The following is a 22,471-nucleotide window of genomic DNA, read 5'->3' as shown; positions in this document are numbered from 1 at the left end:
AAATGTCGGGTGGCACTCACTGCAGGGCCTGCAGCGTGCCCGAGCCAAGTGCCCAACTCTGCGCTGCCCAAATGGTCTGCCCGCTGCCTCCCCCCCCCCCGTTGTAGGGCAGCTGAGTGGAAGGAGGCAGGCAGACTCCGGAGGCCCCGTGGTGCGCCCTGCACCTGTGGGCGGCTCGCCCCGCCCGTATGGGCTCGCCCACCCTGGGCACCCGTGTGGCTTCCTCTGCCACTGAGTGGATAGCATGGTGGGCAGTGATGCTCAGCTCCCACCAGCCAAGTTGCTTCTGCTTCTGCAGTGGGAGGTTGCTGCAGTGTAACTGTATTTTCAGGAGCACTGGATTGGCTCCTGCTGGTGCATTTACTCCATGCCAACCTCACCTGTGTCTCCTGGTAAGCAGCGGCGGCGGCTCAGTGTTTGGGAGGTCATGAGAGCATTGTCACTCCATTACAATGTCTGCTACTCCTCTGAATTACTAGTTGCTAGGTATCGTGAATGGGAGGGCGTTGATGAACTCATGTCCTGTTTGTGAGCATCCCATAGACATATGATTATCCACTGTGAGAACAGAATGCATTCAGTTGAACATTTGGCTTGATCCTGCAGGGCTCTTGCTATTCTTTTGCTATGTTTGTCATCCTTTGAGAGACTATCTGAAGTGCATAGTGGAGGGTCCAACTTAAGATGACGGTGTGCTTTCTAAAGAGCCTTTTTTATTTCAAAAAAGACATTCTTGAGAAGCCGGCCTGCAGTAGACCCAAGACCATTTTGTTTGAATCCATGTTATGGTTCAAAGCTTTTTTCCTCTATATATGTGGAACTTGTTCAGAGTGAATAATGAACCCCCTGTGAATATGGAACTTCACAAATGAATCAGTTCTGCTGTTCCGCCCTTTCTCTTTTTGCTATATTGTTACTCCACAAGTGTTAGTGAACTGTCATTCTGAGTCAACAGATAGCAAGAATTTGTCTGTTTCTGACCCAGACCCTGTAGATAATATGGAAAGTGAGTTAATTAATATATATATATATATATATTAGAATGGCAGAGGAAGAGAAACGTGTCACAAGAAATAACTATATTAACTGCGGTCTGAGCCTTTGTGCATTTTTGTTCCGAACATTTTGTTATCTCTTTCATGAGAATCTCTGTCCTAAAACTACAAAGCATTCCTGGCAGACGATGAATAGAGCTGCTGCATAACCGTCTAGGAATGTCATGCCTAGATTGGACAAATTTGAGCTCAGAATTCCATCTAAATTTGGCTGCAGTGACATGACGTTTCTAGCTAATTTCTCATGAGCACTGTTCATCCATATGGCTTTGCATAAGTCTTTGACATGCAGAACTGACATTCCAACAACTACAAATAGTAAACATGAATTTCGTTTCAGCTTTAAGAAAGAATTCGGCTGCTAGTTTCCTCATAATAATAGCATGCTGAGATTAAATTTCATATTTGCTTAAGAGTAATAAAGGTCACCCATGGAACATAATAACGAGTTACATCTCTCTTGAAAGCTAATCATTTCTCACATATTTTACTTATTTGTTCTTGTGTTTCCCATCCCTGAGAAGAACTCAAAATATTTACTACCCCTGTGAGCCAATTTGTGACAAGAGAATTTCTGTCTGCACAATGAAATATCTCAGAGTTGAAATATTGGGCTTTTATCCAACAACACCATCCCCTTCATGTCAGGAGTTCCATTTACATAATTAAACTTCGTCTCCCTCTCTTGCCCATGTGTGCTCTCTGTGCCCCACCAAAATCATCTCCAGAGGTTTGGAGGAAAATCCATAACAGATCTGGGGGCACATGCAGGGGAAATAGGAGGAGCAATTCCATTGTCCAAACAGATGTCTTTGCACAAAAGGGATAACTTCGTTGGATAAAGTCCTTGGTGTTGAATCCCTTCCAAAATGACTGTGCCATCCTGTATGTGTCTGCTTAAGATAACTACATTGGAACCTCGGGTTAAGAACTTAATTCTTTCTGGAGGTCCGTTCTTAAGCTGAAACTGTTCTTAACCCGAGGTACCACTTTAGCTAATAGGGCCTCCCGCTGCTGCCATGCGATTTCTGTTCTCATCCTGAAGCAAAGTTCTTAACCCGAGGTACTATTTCTGGGTTAGCTGAGTCTGTAACCTGAAGCGTATGTAACCCGAGGTACCACTGTACAGCATGTTGTAGATTTTGTAGCAGTTAAATCTATTGACTTTTCACACAAGGATAATGTACCTTGGTTTGAGCATAGATATTTTCCCAGTGCACAAGTGAAGCTTTCCTCAGCTGTAAAAGAGAAGACTCTTTGCATGTGGAACTTCAAGCATGCCTTAGATTGTGCTGCATTGCAGACATCCTTTTTACAAAAGCCGTTTTCAAAATGACTGCAAGAGGGCTTGGTGACAACAGATTGCAAGTGAGGAAAACACAGAATAGGCAACACAAGTAGGACCTACAACAGAGTGCTGTAGTGTGTGATACTCCTGATCAGGGTGGTAGCCATACGGCTTGGGATGGATGGACCAATTAAAGTCTGGTCAGTTCCAGTTCTCAGAGGGGGATGAAACTAAGTCTCTCCTATCCTGTTGCCAGGCAGATTTTTAATTTTAAAAACCATTAAAAATCCACAAGGAAACATTTAAAGCACAGCAAAAAAACACACCAAAAAAACCACAATTGAGTACTTAGGAGGTCTGAGGAGGGCACGCTGCCTCCATTCCCTTTTTTCTGTAATTATCTGAAAATAGAATGTCCACCTACTCTCAGCTGCTGAGCAGCTACCATGTTTTTTCCATCCAGTTCCTCCTGTAGCAATGGAACTTTGTCAAGGAGCCCTGTGCACTAGCTGCTACAGCTGTGGGTGACTGGGATACTGTTTTCAAAAGTTTTAAAGTGGAAAAAGGGGAAGGGGATGAATGGATTCTGTCAGACTTCAGATTCTGAAGTGGACCACTGTCCGGATGCAGGTCATGATCCGCACAATTTGGATCAGCGAGTCCACTTTGGAATCTGATTAGGTCAGATTATTCCTCCATCCTTGCATCTAATCATGCTTTCCTCCAAGATACGTCATTCTATTGCCACATTTCCCCCAATTTCACACCTCCCTGCACCCTTCCATCAGTCAGCCAGTATTCTGTCATCACTGACTATACACATTGAGATGCGTTTTTGGGGGTAAGGAGTGTCATCCATAGGTCCCCCCTAAATATTTTTGTACCTGTGCAAACTTTGGGGTCACCTCAAGCTTGTTGACCTCTCTCATATCTGCATGGTGCCAGTTTCGCTATATGACCAGCATTCGGTGAATTGAACCTGATATTCATATGATTCCTGCAACTTCCACTGTGGGTGGACAGAACAGGAAGACATATGTGAAACTGACTCTATGCTTCAATATAGAAGAGATGTGAGCAGGGATATAAATTGGTCCTTAAAGTCGTAAGAAATGGACACATTCAATATTTGTTGATTGAACGTCTAATAAATATCATGTCATATGCATAGGCTCTCAAAATAGACTGTTTGTTGGTTAGGTTTGAGAAACAATTTGGCAAAATGGCGTTTCTTCTGAATTCTAAACATTCACATTCTGACAGCTCACTTCAGGAATCTTGCAGGGTCTGAATTTACTCTTCCATTTACTATTGGATAGGGAAAAAAATGGTTGCTGCATTTCATGTTTCAAAATCAATCTGGGTTAGGTCCAAATGTTCTTCGTCTGAAGGAAGCAGTTGTCCACTGGCAGAAGGAGTCTTCCTCTAACAGAAGGGAAATTTTGGATCCAACCTTCTGCTAAATTGACTATTTATTTATTTCTAATTTATATACTACTTACTTGCCAAAGATGGCTTCTAAGCCGTTTATATTCTCCTTTAGTTCTTGCTATCATCAAGTGATTGGAAAGTGTGATTGACTGTCTGAGACTTTATCCCTTTAAATCCCTACAATAAACACTTTGCTTTCACTGGTTTTTTGCTATATTGTAAAAACCAGTAAAAACCAAGCACACACACACACACACACACACTTTTGTGTCTAGCATGACCTTATTTTCTGAAAACTATAGTTTGCATAGATGCACTGGCCTGTTACAAAAAAATTAATGGAATTCTTTGTTCCATTTATTTTCTAGACAAACAACAAAGGCTTGAATGAAGTGCACCAATAAAAGGTTAGGTCATATCTAACTGAGAAATGAGTCCTGAGTGGAGAGCAAAGATGAAGTACAATAAAAAGAATGGCAGGATGGCAGGAAATAACTGAGATGAAAAATAACTTTCATTCCAACTTCAGGTCATAGCACAATCACAACCTGTTGTGATTGTTCAGGCATTTGGAAAGCAAAAGTTCACTAAACTAATGTTAGTTTTTAAAATGTAATGAAATTAAGCTAGTTAATCTGCCTCACATTTTTTATTTAGCATGTCAGTAAATTAAACTGTATTTATGCCTTTTAAATGAATTAGTTGACATTTTATTTATGTATTTAATCAAAATGTACAGGCTTTTGTAAAATATTTCTCTAAACTAGTGGATAAAGTCAACAAAATTTAAAAACAAGTAGAATAATAATAATATTGAAAATATGAATAAAATCAGCAGTATTGAAAAACAAGTATGCATAATAAAATTGCATTTCTGGGTGGGCTTGCCAATCAAAAATTTTTAGCAGGCACTTGAAAGAAGCCCAGTGAAGATGCCTTCCTGATCTTAAAAGGGAGGGAGTTACAGAGTGTGGGTGCTTTGTATAAGATTGCAGCCTTAGGGTATATTTTACTTAAGCAGATTCATGGGGTGGCAGCAGGGGCAGGGTTTCAAAAATGGTCATTCGGGGGCGGGGGGGATTGTACCAGAACATTTTCTGACTCAACATTCCATATTGGAATATTAATCCCCTTCTTCTCTTCAGGCTGTGACACTTGTAGCTGTCTTCTAAAGCATCACAGCAGTGTTTTCCAAACTTATGGTGTCTGCTTTTTGTTGTTTAAAGTTAGAGGCACACCACTTGTTTTTAATGGTGTATGTCAGGGCCGGTCCATGATGTTTTGCTGGCAGTGGCAGGCATGCAAGCACGCAGCAGAGACAAGTAGGTGCACAGTGCCAGCAGCTGGGGGTGATTTCTACTGTCTCCTCCCAGCTGCTCTGAGCCTGCCACCCTGACACTACTGCTTCACCCCACTTAATGGATGGTACAGCTCTGGTAGATGTATATATTTTCTCAATTGTTTCTCAGAACAGTCAACAGGCCTGGTAGAAAAGCCCGGCTAATATTGTGTGCAAGCATCTTGCACTCTGTGTTTCCCATTACTTTGCAGGATGGTTGTGATGCTTTTCAGATTTGCTCATACTGTATGTTTCAGGGAATTACAGGACATCCCCATTTCCTTCCTTGGGATTAAGTTATGGGCAGTATATTGTCAGAGAGAAGAGAATAAGTGTTGCATGGTGTCTCTCCACCCCAGTGGGCACGGACAGTGGGAAACATCCAACGTGGTGGCTTAACTTTTCATCTGTTCTCATGGCATATCTTGAATCAGTGCTTTACTTCATTGTTTTGTGACTAATCTTGTGGGGGTGGGGGTGGACAAGTACATAACTGCATGTAGAACTCTTATGAAGGTATACTGCTGAGCAGAAAAAGGTGCAAGCATGCAGCAGAGATACTGTGCGTTGAAAATAGTAATGTCTTTCAAGGTTATTCATGACTGTATTTAAATTTTCAGTGTGCTATGTGACAATTCTTAGACATGAGGGACTGTACTAGGAAGGCAAACTGACATAGACAGGATTTTTAACTAAGAGCAGCAGTTGTTTTATGTTTTGCAAGTGTTTCTCAGTTTTTAAACATCCGCAGAAACTGCTGCTTGCCTTCTATTACTGTGCCATTGAGAGCGTGCTCACTTATGGCTTATGTGTGTGGTACGGAAGCTGTACTACCCAGGACAGGATGGGGTTGTGCAGGGTTGTTAAGGCAGCAGAGAGCATTGTTGGCTGCCCACTCTCCACCTTAGAGCAGATTTATGCCACAAGGTGCCATAGGAAGGCACTGGACATAGTAAAAGACCCATCGCATCCTGGTCACTGTCTCTTCGAGCTCTTGCCGTCGGGACGGAGATACAGGACGATGAAGACAAGAACTAGCCGTCTTAAGAACAGCTTCTTCTCCAGAGCGATCTCGGCCCTGAATGGGAAGCCCGGACTTTGAAAGTCATCTAATCTCCCTTGCTGTATTATACTGTATTGATTAATTAGTGTTTTTATGGAGCAGTCAAGTAATTTCGTTGTCCCCGAAGGGGGCAATGACAATAAATATATTATTATTATTATTATTATTATTATTATTATTATTATTATTTAAACAGTTTACAGCAGCAAATGTTACAATCACCAAAAAACATAATCTTGTTCAGACTATGTATTCAGCCTTTGTATTAGTAGGTGATGCCCCCCCCCCCCCACGTTGCTCCCCTATGGATTACAACTCCCATAATCTCTGGCCCACTGGCCAGGTGATGGACAGCTGATGGAACTTGTAGTTGAACAATATCTGAAGGTCACCGTATTGACTTAATGAGCACTCCAGTAAAGCAGTGGAACAGATGCACTGATTTGATATAGAAAGTTAGTGCAACAAGACATTTTTTAGAATCTTAGAGTTGGAAATGACACCGCATCAAGTCCAACTCCCTGCAATGCATCTATCTATCTACCTAATTACAGCTATTTATATCCCATCTTCGAGGATACAAATCCTTCTAAAGCAGTTTCCAAGAAACACTAAACTACCATACTTTTCCGTCTATTAGATGGCCCATATATAAGACTCACCCATATTTTGGGGGACTCAATTTTAAACAAATTAGGGAAAATGGCCCAAAGTTGTTGAGCCTCTCCCTAGATTGTTTCCCATGGACAACAGCATCAAGGGAAGTTGTGCTCCGGTTGTGTGCAGCATGTGTGGGGAAGCTGCATGCCTCCAGCCAGTGCCCCCAGATCGCTCCCCATGCGCAGCAGCATCTCCCCCCATGCCACTATCTGTGTATTGGGCGACCCCAGTTTTTTGACATAATTTTTGTGTCAAAAAAACTTGTCCAATACATGGAAAAATACGGTATATTTTTAAAACAAGCAAACAATTAATGATGATGGAATTCAGTTGCGATGAAGATGATGCCATTGTAGACTTTGGTTGTTTCCACACTAAAGGCCTTTAGTATTACTGAGATATTGCTTTTCTGTAAACTGGAAAATAGAATTGTTTTGAGGTTCCACTCAATATAGCACTACGTTATCTAGCAGTCTTCTTGTCCATGGCCAAGAATCTTCCATAATGTTAACCTGGGAATCTGTTGTCCTTTCCAATATTAATCCAACACTTCTTGTAGCTTTAGCCTGTTTCTCTAATGTTGAAGATTCATGGTACATTGCTCCTTAATTACCCTGTGTATAGCTTCTTTGAATGTCACAAGTGCTGCTATGCTATCAGGTTTGGACTTGGGTTGGCAGGCTCTGACACAGGAGAAGGAAGATGAGAGGAGGGTGAATGGTGAAGGGGGATCTCGCCTTTCCACCCCAGCTTTGGCCACTTTGGAAAGGGGATCTCAGGGATGCTGGCTCTCCACTTCTGACCTTCCTGTGGAACAGAGCACCTCTGTGGAAACGGAACAGGAGACAGCTATGACTGAACAAACACTGGAACAGGAGGGTACAGCCTAAAACCAGGTACTGGCTTCTCAGATGGGAGTAGACCGATTCCAAAGGACGGTGCACTTGCAATCCCAGTATTCACAAGACAGTCTTGCAAATGACCATGCCCTGCCTTGTCTTTAAGAGCTGGTGGGAGGGTGGGAAACTTGTTGGGACATCTTCATTGCATCTGTTGAGTTCTGAACTTCTTACACTGCTCCATAACTCCTATATTATGACTCCTGAGCACTGTGTCTGCTGCCCAGCCTGTACCGTTAGTTGCCTGGATAAAGACGTCTTTCTTGCTTACAAGTAGGAACCTCTGTCTATGTTTTGAGCAGAAACCAGGATGCTTAACTCTGTTATTGTCAGCTTTTGTTTTCCTGGGGAAGAGTTTAAATTATTTTGTTTTGCTACATAAAAATGAAAAGACTTTTTGGGGGAGAAGAAATCAGTAATTAAAGCTGACTCCCTCTTCAGGGGAAGACAATAAGAAGCAATTCAGAGAGGCTATTTAAGGGGCAGGCTGGTAGAAACCTTCCTTTTCAGAAATACATTTAGGCTGCAAATTGCTATCTTACTGAATGGTTTATAATTGTCTCTGGCTTCTGAACAATTTTACTGTTGTATTGTGTTACTTTTTAAGCGGTTTATTGTTATGGGTTTACTCAGTGCAGTCTTTTGCATATGTGCCACCGGGGTGCAGGTAGATAGTTAAGAGCTTAGGCGGCTTCAGCGGCGGGCGCCAGGCACCCCTCAGAATTCAGCCCTGGGTTTACTGCTATATAGTAGTCGGTCATCAACTTTATTTTACTAGTCAATGGCCTTGACATCTTTCAGATGCACATTCAATATTTCAAGATTTCCACTCCAGTTTACAATATAGTAAAAAAACTAAAATAAAACATTAACTTAAAAAAAAACACCATAGCATCCAGTACAATAAAATTCCAGATTAAACTAAAGAGATGGAAGCAGAGCCTGTGCCTCATGCTGTGGGGCGTGATGGGGAGACGGGACGAAATGAAGAAAATCTTCCCCACTAGTCTGTTCTCCTGACCTAGGTAGAGACCTTCCCCTACAGCTCCCTGCTACCCCAGGACTCACAACAATATATTTTATTGTATTAATACACTGTTCACCACTTTGGGGACTTTTGAACCAAAAAGCCACAGCATACCTAATGGTCTGTTTGCTAATAATTTGTCACACTTGATTGGTGTACAGAGAACTTCATGATTCTTCTGTTCATCACAGATGAAGCTGCATTGAATTCTTTCCTCTCTTTCCTCTCTTGATTTTCTAAATCACTCCAGGCTTGAATACAAACTGAAGGGGTTAGACTTAAATTAAATAAATTTAAGAAAGCAAAGCTATCATAAAAAGGTGGTTTCCACCCCTTTCTTTTAAGGTTTGCAGCTGTAAAGCTTCCATTTAACAGTGTATTTGTCTTTTGTGTCAAGAACAAGGCAATTTTTCATGATCTCATTCTCTTTTTCTTTCTGAAGTCTTCAGCTTGTTGAGTTCAGCAAGAGCTTAAAAACTGACATTAGTGGTATAAAGCTTGAAGGAGCCAATTGATTTGTAAGCCCAAAGAGCCAAAGGCAAAGTTCTTGACAACATACAACTGCTGAGCCACAGGGTTCTGCTTCTGAAATACTGTCACAGATCATTTCCATTTGCATTGCAAAATGTATAGCAGTAATGCAGATCTTAACAAGCGCTTTGCTTAAAATCCCTACAGCACAAATATATTAAGATTCTTTATAGTTCTTTGGAGAAGCATTATTCAAGAACAGTGTCCTAATGGGAATTAATCACAAACTGTACCCAGACAGAAATATATTTGTCAGTTAAAAGTCTGAGCGAGTGTAGTATATGAAAAAAAGAGCAGTTGCCAAGTATGCATAGTGATGTGGCTGCCCATTTAAGAATCATAAGGAAAACTGGATCTCATTTGATTGTACAGGTTTTTATAACCTGCTATACCTCCATTGAAGGGAGATACGGGTGGCGCTATGGGTTAAACTACAAAGCCTAGGGCTTGCCGATCAGAAGGTTGGCAGTTCGAATCCCCGTGACAGGATGAGCTCCCGTTGCTCAGTCCCTGCTCCTTCCAACCTAGCAGTTCAAAAGCACGTCAAAGTGCAAGTAGATAACTAGGTACCACTCTGGCGGGAAGGTAAATGGCATTTCCGTGCGCTGCTCTGGTTCGCCAGAAGCGGCTTAGTCCTGCTGGCCACATGACTGTATGCCGGCTCCCTTGGCCAATAAAGCGAGATGAGCGCCACAACCCCAGAGTTGTCCACGACTGGACCTAATGGTCAGGGGTCCCTTTACCTTTATACCTCCATTGAACTCATATTTTACCTTCAAAACAACCCAGTAGGACAGGCTGAGCCAGAGTAACTTCCACTAGGCTTTTCCCAGTGAAATTCATAGTTGAGCAGGGGTTCGAATTCATGGCCAGGTCCCTAACTTTCTCAATCCAGTACCACCTTGGCTTTCTAAAGGCTGATTCATAGTGAAAAAGCTGGTTATCTGTGGGTCTATCTCATGTGACTTCAGGAGCATATGCGAGAAGGAGTGAGGTTGGCAGAACCAATTATATACTTCTGTCCAGGGGAGAAAAGAACCTCTTTAGCGTGGAAAGGAACTGCATAAATTGGCCTGACCAACATGGTTCCTTCAAGCACACATTGCTAGAACAGTGTGAAATTGACCAGCATAGTTTTGCACCACTACTTTCACTTTAGATTACTATCTAGGCTTTATCTTGACATGCAGAGATGTCTACAGCACAGGGGGGAGAGGGGAGGGCAGGGGGAACTGGAGAAAAAGAGAATGAAAATATATGGAGGTAAGTACCTTCACTTGCCAAGATTATGTACAAATTGTTTTATTACTAAGGGGGTGAAAAAGCTCTCACAAGTCTAAACTGCAATTAGAAACAATTTAGTTTCCTGCAGCTCTCCCATGAAAGCTTTAAAATAAAAGGTAAATAGGTACAGAAGAGTAAAGTGTTATCTGTAGCACAAACAGTTTACGTACAGATTTGTACATGAATAAGTCAATAAGTGAGAGAGGCTGTTGAAAGATTCATCAATCTTTAAATGTGAGATTGTTCATTTTGTACTCTACTGAAGATTATCTAGTGATTTTCATGTACTAAATCTGGAAAAGTGCCATACTGGGTGGTTTCTTTTTTCTAAACCCTGTGAATACAAAGCTAAAAACTGCAGCCAAAACACTGACACATTACAAAGTTATTTATTAAATTGGAAGCTTATATCCATCTACCTGTCTGGGATAATGGAAAAGATTAGTGGTGCATGATGTAATTGTATGTTTTCTTTAATGGTATATCTAGCAAGTGTGGGCTCAACAGTAAATATCTGCAGACAGGAGGCTGACCTAAGTAATGAAATTTGTTTCCCTGGAAAGTGAGCACGGCTGTTGTATCAATACAATTCAGGTTAAGAACTTAATTCGTTCCGGAGGTCCGTTCTTAACCTGAAACGGTTCTTAACCTGAAGCACCACTTTAGCTAATGGGGTCTCCTGCTGCCGCTGCACCGCCGCTGCATGATTTCTGTTCTCATCCTGAAGCAAAGTTCTTAACCCGAGGTAATATTTCTGGGTTAGCGGAGTCTGTAACCTGAAGCATATATAACCTGAAGCGTATGTAACCCGAGGTACCACTGTATTAGATTTAACTATGCTTTACTGAAGCAAGCCAACCTCTGGCTATTATTAGTCACAGGTTAGAGTTTCAACATCATGCTAAACTCTGGTTAGTCAATTCTTGAAGTGAAAGCTTCTGATTTGCTCCTTGCTGTTCTGCTGGAGAAGGAGACAAGAGGGGGAGTCCATAAGCCTGATCCTCTCCTTGGCTTACTCCTCTATCGGTACGCCATAGTTTATCATTCCATAGATACACAACCTCTTGTTGTGATATGGTTGAACGTCCATATTTGTGTGATTTCTTCTTTCATGTCAGAATGTATCAGAGTTCTTTCTCAAAGAGGGGGCACAGTTTGTTCCAGCATAAGTAACAAAACATAATCCTTTGTAGTGTGTACATTTAAAGCTGTCTCATGGAATCTGTTCTTCTGTTGCTCTTGGCCACATGAACTTTCCTGTTGTCAGTAAAACCTAGAAAACATGGCACTGAGATTCTGGTTCTGCCACAAGTGAGTGCTCATTTCTCATGAGACAATAGTCACAAGTGAAATTTGAGGTCTTCAAATTAGTGTTGTGCTTTTTAAGAATAGTCATGTCCAACAGCCTTGCATGGTGAGTGGTATGAAAGGCCGTTCTTGGAGTGAGGGTCACCAGGGAAACAGCCTTTTTGAAACCTTCATGCTTATTTAGCCTTGAATCCACATTGGGACCCAAAGTGCAGAACACAGAAAGCTCTTTTGTGAGGCTTTCCAGTAATTCCGTTGCTTGTACATACATAGTTTTCCTTGGCTGGGGCTGCTGTTATTATTCAATAAAGAGAGGCAGCATAATCAACAGAATTTTCAACTGGGAAATATTTAAAGGTCTCTTTTCAGTAATTAACTTACTACTACAAGCTTTGAGCAACAACAAACCATAATTTATTACTTATAGCCTTCATTTTTAAAAAAGAAACTAAAAACCATTAAAGTAAAAAATGTGACTGTGATTTAGATTTTTTTTATCATTGGAAGCTTAAATTATATGTATTTTCTTAGGTTGCTGGATATACTTCTCATTGTATGTCCTAAATTACTAGCCATTTTGTTATAGATCATGGATGTGATCCAGCAGTTCAGCACCTTCCTAGCAAACCAAGGTTTCATTTTTGTTTTTCAGTGTCCAGTTTTCATTGCATTTTGCAAATAGCATCACTCCCATTTGTTCCATTTTGGATGCCAGAGTTTTGGCAGAGTCAGAGATGTATGGAGTCAGGAAACCATATGGTCATGTTGTTTAGGGTACTTTTCATTATGTGCAACTTGAGGATGTGAACAAACGGCTTTATGTTTTGGAGCCTATCACTTGCTTTCTTGATACTTGTTCTTTCTTTCTTGTGAAATTCAGGTTGATTGGACTTGCTATATGGATCCTGAAAGTGAGTGATGTTTCATTGGGGGAAGGAGTCATCCCTATTGCCTTGAAAAAGGGCAAAATTTAATCCTATGGTTCTGAGAAAATATGGTCCAGTATAAATTTGTGTTTTTCCTTAATAAGGGTAATGGCATCTTAATATAGGGTAGTTTTGCGAGAAGCTAATTATTTAATTCTCAATATGATTTCTGGCCTGGTTATAAGATGGGTACAGCCTTGGTTGTCTTGGAGGATTGCTTATGCCATGGAATGGAAAGTGGGAGTGTGACTCTCTTGGTTCTCCTGGACTTCTCAGCAACTTTTAATATCATAAGCCATGATATCTGTCTGGGTGGGGTTTGATTGGCACAGCTTAGTGATTACTTCAGTCCTTTCTGACAGGACAGACTCAGTCAGTGGTCTGCAGGACCTGCTCCTTCTCATAGCCTTTGGCTTATGGGGTGCTTCAGGGCAGCGTTCTATATCCCCGCCCCTTTTTTTTTACTATCTGTTTAGGATTTTGTTGTCCCACCTTTTGTCATTCTTAATCCCAGAGTGGGTTGTATGAGACCACTGGGGAAAGTCATCCAAAGGTTTGGGTTGCTTTGCCATCTGTATGTGTATGACCCTTAATTCTACCTCACATGTTGATCTGATAATCCTAGGGAGGCTGGCCTATAGCACTCTTGAACTAGAGGAAGTTTTGATATGAGTGACCAAACTTTAAATTAATCCAGACAATATGGAGGTACTATGGGAGGGAAGGCAGTCTGCTCTGGATAGCAGGGTTCAACTAGTTCTGAATGGGGTTGCACTCCTTCTGAAAGCTCAAATGAGCAGTTCACATGTCCTCCACTTGACACTATCAGTAGAACGGGGAGGGGGGGACCTCTAAATGCAGGCATAATTAGGCCCATTATGGGTCCCAGTTTGGCCTGTGAAGTCATTTCCCCCAAACTACATTCACCTGCCCCACAGACCTTACATCATATGTGATGTCAAATGAGGGGCAGGCAGAAACATGACTTCCAGTGCACAATTGGGAGACTTAATATGCACTCCCAGTTGTGCATTAAAAATGGTTGCTTGCTGTTGCCGCCAATCAGCTGATCAGGAATGAGAGCAAGCTGGGAACTTCATTAACAACTCTGTAGTTCAGCAAATTTCTGCAGAAAGTGAAGCTTGAAGCCAGCACCTGGCAGCTGATAGGCGCTGAATCCAAGCTCCTTGGCATTGGCTTCTTACTCATTGAAAAGGCATTCCACAGAAAAGGCTCACCACAATGAGCATTGGCTGTGAGCCACTCTTCTCACTTATGGCAGCTACTTCTCGTCTCTCACCTGGAGTTGCACCTTGAACAAGTGAGGCCTGTCTCAGCTCTCTTCGTAATACATGGTGTCAAAAGTGGATTAATGCTGCTACTAACTTCTAGAATCAGATTCTAAAAGCTGAAAGCAAGCCCTGTAGCTCTCAAAACTCTTGAGCAGGCACTAAGAAAACACCTGGAAGAGCATCAGAAGCAGTAAGTGTATGCTGATACCTAGCACAGGAGGGGCCACACCATCCCAGGGTAGGAGAACAACTGGCCAGGGTCTGGTCTTGCCTGCAGCTGGGAGGCACAAATGGCTGACTTGCTCTCTCTGCTGAACCAAAGCTGTGATTGGGGGGAGCAAGTTCTGTTGGGGTACTAATGATGTGCCCATGTAAATAAAACATATATCACAAAGACACCAGAGTCCCCAGTGGCCTTCATTACAGGGAAACTAAAATTGAAGTTTCTGCAGGCACTATTCAAGTCTCTTACTGCTTGGAGATTGGAGTCTGTGTAGCAGAACATTCTGCTTATACCAGCTGCATTGTTACTATAATCACTTGACTAGTAGGTTGCTCATACATAATATTTATTACTTAGGATTTTTATGTGTCCGGCTCAGTTCAGGCTTAATGAGAAGCCCTGGATTGCTGCTGTATGTCTAAGCTCCTGCAGCCTTGGAATTCTCATGGTCCTCCCTTCTGCCGCCTCCTCTTTTGCTTCCAATTCTTTTAAAAGCCACAGCTTCCTGTGATACCCAAATTTGTGGAACTAGGAATTATTTGAACCATGAGATCACGCTAGAATCGAATCCTAGTTTCAGATTCTAGCTTGTTCTGAAATCACAGTATAAACAAGCCAAAGTTTTCAGGGTTAGGGCATCGTGGGGTATTAAAATCAGAAACCTCTGTTTCTGATCGCCTTCCCTGGCATGTGGAGGAGGAGGAGGAAGAGGAGGAGGAGGAGGAGGAGGAGGAGGAGGAAGGGGACAGGGGAGGGAGAGTGCATTACTCCGATTCTTACCACAGCTCATTCATGTAATAAGAAACCATGGTTTCTCATTATGTGTGAACTGGGCCTATAAATTTACTAATCACCCATTTCTAATAAAGAGTTCAAACATAAAAGGGGAAAAAACTTAAGGCCGTGTGAGTCAAAAGTTATTTGGAAATTATATTTGGCTTTCAATTTGTGGGGAGAATCATCTTTCTTTGTAATACTCAGGTTCCCTCAAATCTCCAATCACTTATTAAAGTGGCATTCCACACAATGCAATTATTTCTACAACATCACAAGAGAAAAGCTGTATATTTGTTGTGATGACACAATTAATTGTATCTTTTAGGCCTGTATGTCTTTCTCGCTGGAGTAAAAATCCATTCTTGGAACTGTGCCAGAGAGATTTGTAGGCTTGAGTTGAAAATGCATTATAAAAAGAACACTTATTTTCCTGTAGATGGTACAGCTACTGTTTAGCTGAAGATTTAACTATTTCTACACCCTCATTAATTTCTCCCCACCTCCTTTTCTTTTTCCACCCTCCTCAAAATGTTATTTCCATCTTGCAAAAAATTATATTCCATAAATTATAGACAGAAATAATGTAAACTAATGTGTATACTCTCAAAGAGGCAGATGCAAAATCACAGGCTAGAGATTAGGTTTTTACAGAGCCTTCCGAAGGTGCTGCAGGTTAAAGAGAGAGAGAGCAAGAATTGAGAATATTGTAAAGGGAAAATGTTTTAAACCTTAAAAAGTGCTACAAGAAAGATGAAGCACTTGTTCAGCCTATACAGCATTGCTGGAAAAGAACGTATTTACATCAAAGGGTAACTTAATTATGCCTGACCTAAGGGATTGTTGCCATGTTACTCTTCCAATTATGGTTGGCTGCAACATGGTATAAACCCCCCCAGTGCTTACATTTTGGGGAAAATCACATTTCTGCTGTGAACAAAGTAACATTAAAATGTGATTGAGAAATCATGATGGCTCTCTTTTTGGTGGGGAGGAGGGGGGAGTTAGAACAGCACCTTATTAGATAAATAAAAAAAGTGTGCAAATTAATAATACGCCTCAGAGCCCTCCGTGTTTGTGCAGACGAGAGCCGTTCTGGTGATGGGTTCTGCTCCTCTGGTTAATACTTTCCGTTCCCCAACGTCTTCTTCCCCATCCCCATCTTGCTCCAGTCGCGGCTACACCCCTCTCCAGGATCCTTTCCTCAGAGGTACTTAGGTCCCATGCAAAGAACGTGGAAACACTTCTGTATATTGATTAAAAGTTTTGATTCTGAAGATAACGACTGGTAGAAGAAAATCAAATATAAACTACATGTGTGAACAAAAAATGAAATATTTAGTACCTACTTGTTTGTTCTTTTTATGCATCCATTTCATTGATACAGTGGCAATGTGGGGTATATTTCCTTTACTAGAGGAACATGTTCTTCCTTCAAGATAGCGTGAAAATACGTGACAGAAACCAAAGAGCAATACTGCTGTTGCTTTTTTTTAAGAATAAGTAGCAGCAAAGCCATTCGAAATGTACTTTATGTGTGATATTAATACAACTTGCCCTTCTACATTATATCTTTTAATCAGGAGCACACATGAAAAAAGACAAATATAGTTTCAATTAAACTTTGGCAGTTGATCAGAACAGTGTTCTATAAATTTATTCCTTCTTTCAACAAGCTTCATTTTTACAACTTTTATTTCTTAGAACAGTAGGATAACAAGTGAGTGAGTCAAACTAGGGTATGTGGTTGGTACAGTGAAATATCCAGGGATTAGGGAAGGGCCACCTGTGGTTTAAGTTATTTGGTGCTTCACATACTCTGAAAGACTAGTTTTTGGCTGTTATTTCAGGCCCAATCAAAGCTGGTTTGGCGCTAATCCAGAGGCAACACAATGTCTGGAGGTTTGCTGAGCAGCTGCTACTGCTGCAGTAATTACATACTTCTATGGAACAATGCTTCTTCATTGTGTACCATAAAGGAGACAATCTAAATAGGTCTGTTAAAACTGCACTGGCCATTTCTACAGCTCAGGTGCCAGCCTTTGCTTTTTCTTTGTGCACCTACATCCAATATACAATTATATCTTGTTAATTGAATGTTTAAACCACCTGGCTTTCACTCCAGCAATTTCAACATAGGTGTTTTTAATCCATGCATAAACAAAATTTCTAACAGCTTTCTGTATATATAATTTTTTCCCTTACTGAACAGCTATAATTGTCCCAACTACATCTTTTAAGATAATAACCCTGGTTGTTTATTTTGTAGCTGACATTTGTTTCTGCCACATATACAATTGGATTATCTAGCTTTATACATCTAGGTTGTGCAAAGCTCAGATAAAAACAGCCATAAATTTTGAAGGTCAAATCATGGTGCCATCATAATGCTAGCTTGAAATGTCGTTTGCTTTGTAAACATGTTTTTCAGAGTCTTTGGGGTCAGTATTGATGGCTCTTTCATTCTTGTCTGGGGTTACCAACAGGTTCTACAGCAAATTATTGCAAAAGTAATAGTTATTGATAACGAAAAGCTTCATGGCTTGATATCTGCAAATGCAAGATGAGGCAAAAGAGCAGACCGGGTCATTTTTCCTTTGTCAGTTGGAAATATCACTCAAATTTCTGCTCTGAAAGTTTTCGGAAGGCTTTGCTCAAATCTTTGATGGAAAACCCAGGTGCAACAGTGACTTTAAACATTTATTGACAATATTATCACTGTACCATATGTTACAGGACATGGTTTTTAATGCACAGAGATAGAAAAGAAAACGTGTTACTATTAATTCAACAGCCTCCCAATATTTTTATTGTCCCTTGATGATTCTCACTAGTGTGCTATTTAAATTAAGTAGCAACAACTGTTGAAAATGTCATAAATGCATAATGAAATGCTTAAGAATATTTATGATCTCTACTGTGAATTGATTTTTAGACAAGTAGAGTGTGGTGCCATATGTCCTAAGGGGTAAACGGAATCCCAGATCATTTCTGTTTTCTCCTGTTGCTGGGTTTCTATGGACAGAGAATGGAGAGCCAGCATAGAGTAGTGATTAGTGTGTTAGAACTGGACTGGGAGGACCTTGATTCAGGATCAGCTCACATGATGTCTTGATTCAGGACCAGCCCAAAACACCTGCGGCAAACCACAAAATGGCACGTGCACGTGCGTGCGCGCACACACACACACACACCATGAAAGAAGGGATCCACATCAGGAACAAGGGGTGAGGATAAAGATCTATATTGGGAACAAGGGTGGAATAAAGATCTACACCAGGAAGGGTGGGAGACCAGCAGTACCTCCTATACTGTATGGCAAGAGGCTGCTGTAGACACAGCAGATCTGGCTTCCAAGGAACACACCACAACTGTTGCTTCCATAGCAGCAGCAGGCGATACATTCCTTGGAGGCCAGATCTGCTGCCCTAGACAGTTGCCTCACCTTGCCAGCTGGGTAGGCTGGCCCTGGTTGCTACCATAACCTCTTGGCAGTGGAGTCAGTTATTTGCTGAGAGGGACACATTGGCAAAGCCAATCCATTGTTCCTGCTGGCAAGTCCACACAGCCCTGACCTCACCCCTCTCCCTCCCAGTCAGCGGCACCAACTCCACTAGTGGGAGACTATTGCTGCAGCTCCACCCTTCCAGGTAAGTTCATTCTGCCTTGATCTGTATTTCCACTGGCTCTCCATAAAGCTCATGGAATTAGGCACACTCTCAGCCTAACCTTGCCTTTCATGGTTGTTATTCTGATGATAAAATGGAATGCCCTCGTAAATGCCACTGTCAACACTTGCAAAAGAAAGGTGGGATATAAATGTGAAAAATAAATACATTTTAAGCAGAAATCTTGTTTGTTCCTCTATTTCTCATCCGCAAATGCTGTAGCAGTGTTTTACCTAGAAGCAGAGAACAGCAGCTGGCTTCATTCCATTAGTGTGACTCTTCTGGGGCATCTTCCCTCTGCCCTTGTAAGGCTATGGGACCAAGAGCATTTATTTCTAAGAACAGGTTAATTTTAAGTAATTTGGTTTTAGTCATTTGCATTTGCCAACAGGGCTAATTAGAGGAACACTAGGAGTCTAACACAACCAGAACCTTTTAAAAACACAGAACAGCTGGTTCAAAACTGCTGAACTTCACGAGATTAAGTTAATACAATTTGTCTTTGCCTTGCTGTGTTTTATGATGACCAGGGTTAAAATCTACCCTTACAACGTTATGTAATATTGCTTTTTTGGGTCAGCTAGTATCTGAAATGCAAATTCTGGCTATCTCTTTTTGTTATGAATGTGTACGTTTCTGTGCTTCACTGTAAAGATATCCTATTCTACTGGATAAAACGCTGTCTAATATTTTATTCCATAAAGTTTATCATGTGACTGCATAAGTAGCAATGGGAATATTACAACAGAAAATATTACAATAGAAAGCTATTTAAAAATTTACTATATTTTTCATTTTTACACTGATGCATGACTCAACATTGTAAAATATTAGTGCTTATTTAATTTTATTTTGACTGCACCATGTTCATTCTAGGCTAATAAGATTCATGGTGCCAAAAATGGTTTCGGTGGGCTTTCTGAAATGGTAAAAAGGCCATCTGTCTGATTGTTAGGCTGTTTTATTGTGATTTTTATAGGGGTGTTGAAACCATATATAGCAACTACCTCTTTTTTTAAAACAAAAATATTCCAGATCTATATATTCTGGCTCTACTTGTTGATTCACTTTAAAGTAACGTTATTCTGTTACAAGGACATTGCCTAAATATCATTAAGAGTGGGGGTGACTGTGATTACTACAACATCATACTTCAGAATATATTTTACAAATGCTCCCTTCTATATGAATAAAGGATGCAATCCTATACCTTACTTACATGGGAGTAAGTCTCATTGAATTCAACATGACTTACTACTGAGCTGGCATGAACAGGATTGGTCACACATAGTAAATGTGGGCAGGTTTACCCATTTCTTACATACATGCTAACTAGGAGCTGCTGCCTACACTCGCATTGCATGCCAACTCTGCCTGCCTGCCACCCACCAACCAGCCCCCCGCTGCCCACCACTCTCCCTTTATACCTGGCCAACCTTTTACACCTTGCCCAAACCCATCATCCCCTCAATGAACTCCCAACCTCCTCCCCATTCCCTCACAGTTGGCCCAACCCCCCCTCCCCTTGCAGTTTATTGCACAGAAATCCTCCCTTCTGATAAATAGTACTAAATAAACTATAGTTTATTGACTCAAATTAATGTTACTGAATATTTTTGATAATACCATTAAAAATAGATTGTCAAAAGGGTTGGTCTTATATATGATCTTGGCAGCATGAATAGTAATTGCAACTCAATGGAAAACAGCCCAAAATCTTACCCTGGATTCTTGGTAACCAGGGCCGTCTTTAGTAGATGTGGCGCCGGGGTGCAAATATCCGCCCAGCGCCCTCAAATCACCACAGATAGTGTTGGGGTGGCTGTAGCCGTGCACTACCAGCCATCGGGGAGCGCAACTCTCCCCCATGCTGCTGCAGGAAGCTTGGGAGTGAAGTTGCATCCCTCCCAAGCCTCCTCGGGAGGAGAATGATCCTCGCAGAGGCTTGGGAGGGAAGCTGCGTGCCCACCAGCCTTATGGTTGGCAGGGCGCAGCTGGTGGGCGTGCAGGGAAAGGGAAGGCTGCCAGCAAAGCTGCGCAGCTCCCCCACTTGCTGGGGCGCCCCTGAGAGGCCAGCGCCCGGGTGCAACGCACCACTAAGCCCTATGGGAAAGACGGCTCTGTTGGTAACTGCTCACTCTGAAATAGAGCTATATTGGAGACAAACACACTTAGAGATTTTGACAAGGACTGGAACCTCCAGACTCTTTTTATATTATATGGCATTCCTTTACAACCTGTACAGCAGAACCATCATTTTCAAACCTCATCATAAGCCTGGTGTACAGACACAAAAACAAAAACAAAAACAAACAAACACATAATCACAATAAAATCGGCATGGAACCAGCTCTTTCATTAAAAGCAGCCAGTTCCCCAAGCTGTTGGAATAAGAAAGTATTTGGCTTCCAGTGGAAGGAAACAAAGAGGGAGCCAGTCTAACTTCTCTACAGAGGGAGTTCCAAAGTCTGGGAGCAGCTACTGATGAATAGCCACATGATGAGTGTTCAAAAGACAACTGCAGAATACAAGTCAATTAACCTTGTTACCTGTTTAAAATGGTACACATGCATAATGAGGTTCCATTTACTTAGGCAGGTAATTTTTTTGTTTTTAATTTTTTATTTATAATTTTATATATAACAAAAAACACATTTCAATAATCATTCAACAATAATTCTAACATTTTATACCTCAACTTCCCTCCTCTTTTCACAGTTCCTTAAAGTTATTTCCATCTTTCCCTTCATATCCCAATTGTCTCAACCTATTCTTTTAATCATCTGTTGCAGGTTTTTACAGTAGTCCTGCTGATGTCTTGATCTGTTTACAATTTGTTGTAAATATTCAATAAACCATTTCCATTCCTTAATAAAAAGTTTGTTATCTTGATTTCTTATTCTTCCAGTAAGTTTTACCATTTCTGCATATTCTATTAGTTTCTATAGCCTTTCTTCTCTGGTCTTCTATCCATTTTTGGGCAAATATTATTGCGGCTGTAGTTGCATACATAAATAAGTTTCTATATTGTTTAGGTATCTCTGATCCCACAATCCCCAGAAGAAAAGCTTCTGGGTTCTTTTAAACAAATTTTATCTTTTTCAATTCATTATATATCATTTCCCAGTAAGCTTCAATTATTGCAAGACCACCACATATGGGAAAAGGTACCTTCTTTCTCTTTACATTTCCTTATTCAGTTTTGATTTGTACATTTTTGCCAATCTACTAGGTGTTAGGTACCATCCATACAATATTTTCATGTAGTTTTCTCTTAAACCATAACATGCTGTAAATTTATATCTGTCTTCTACATTCCTTGGTAATTGTTTTTTGTTTTTTGAGTGATAAAGTCTGAGTAACTTGTAATGTTCATTCCTCAGTCAACTGCTGCTTACTAGCCTACTAGGGGCATCATAAACTTCCTCTGTTTTTTGGCTTGAGAGCTGTACATTTATAGGCCTATATAGTCTTATTTTGTGACAGATTTTGTTTTGGTTCACAGATAATATGGAATAAATGTTTCACCTTGCTGTTGACACTTGCAGCCCTGCACAAGAAGTTGCATTTTTCATATGGTCATTATGGTTATGCATAACTAATGTTTAAGAAAACCATGTTTTCTAAGGCACATGGTACAAGTTGTTGAGTCATAAGCAAAGTATTTTTAGAATCCCAGGGAAAATGAAATTGTTTCACTTCA

The 22,471-nt window shown here is 41.0% G+C and overlaps 1 protein-coding gene across 17 annotated transcripts in view; it reads left to right on the top strand.

Annotated features, from left to right (window-relative positions):
- Positions 1–22,471, top strand: part of MAGI2 (membrane associated guanylate kinase, WW and PDZ domain containing 2) — a 601,975-nt gene that overhangs the window by 100,558 nt on the left and 478,946 nt on the right. The gene's annotated exons all lie outside the window — the stretch shown is intronic.

Source organism: Podarcis pityusensis (genome assembly GCF_964106645.2).
Source record: "Podarcis pityusensis genome assembly, chromosome: 10".
In the NCBI taxonomy this organism is placed as follows: domain Eukaryota; kingdom Metazoa; phylum Chordata; class Lepidosauria; order Squamata; family Lacertidae; genus Podarcis; species Podarcis pityusensis.
Note: the sequence above shows the minus strand (reverse complement) of the source record. Positions and strands in the feature narration are given on the sequence as shown.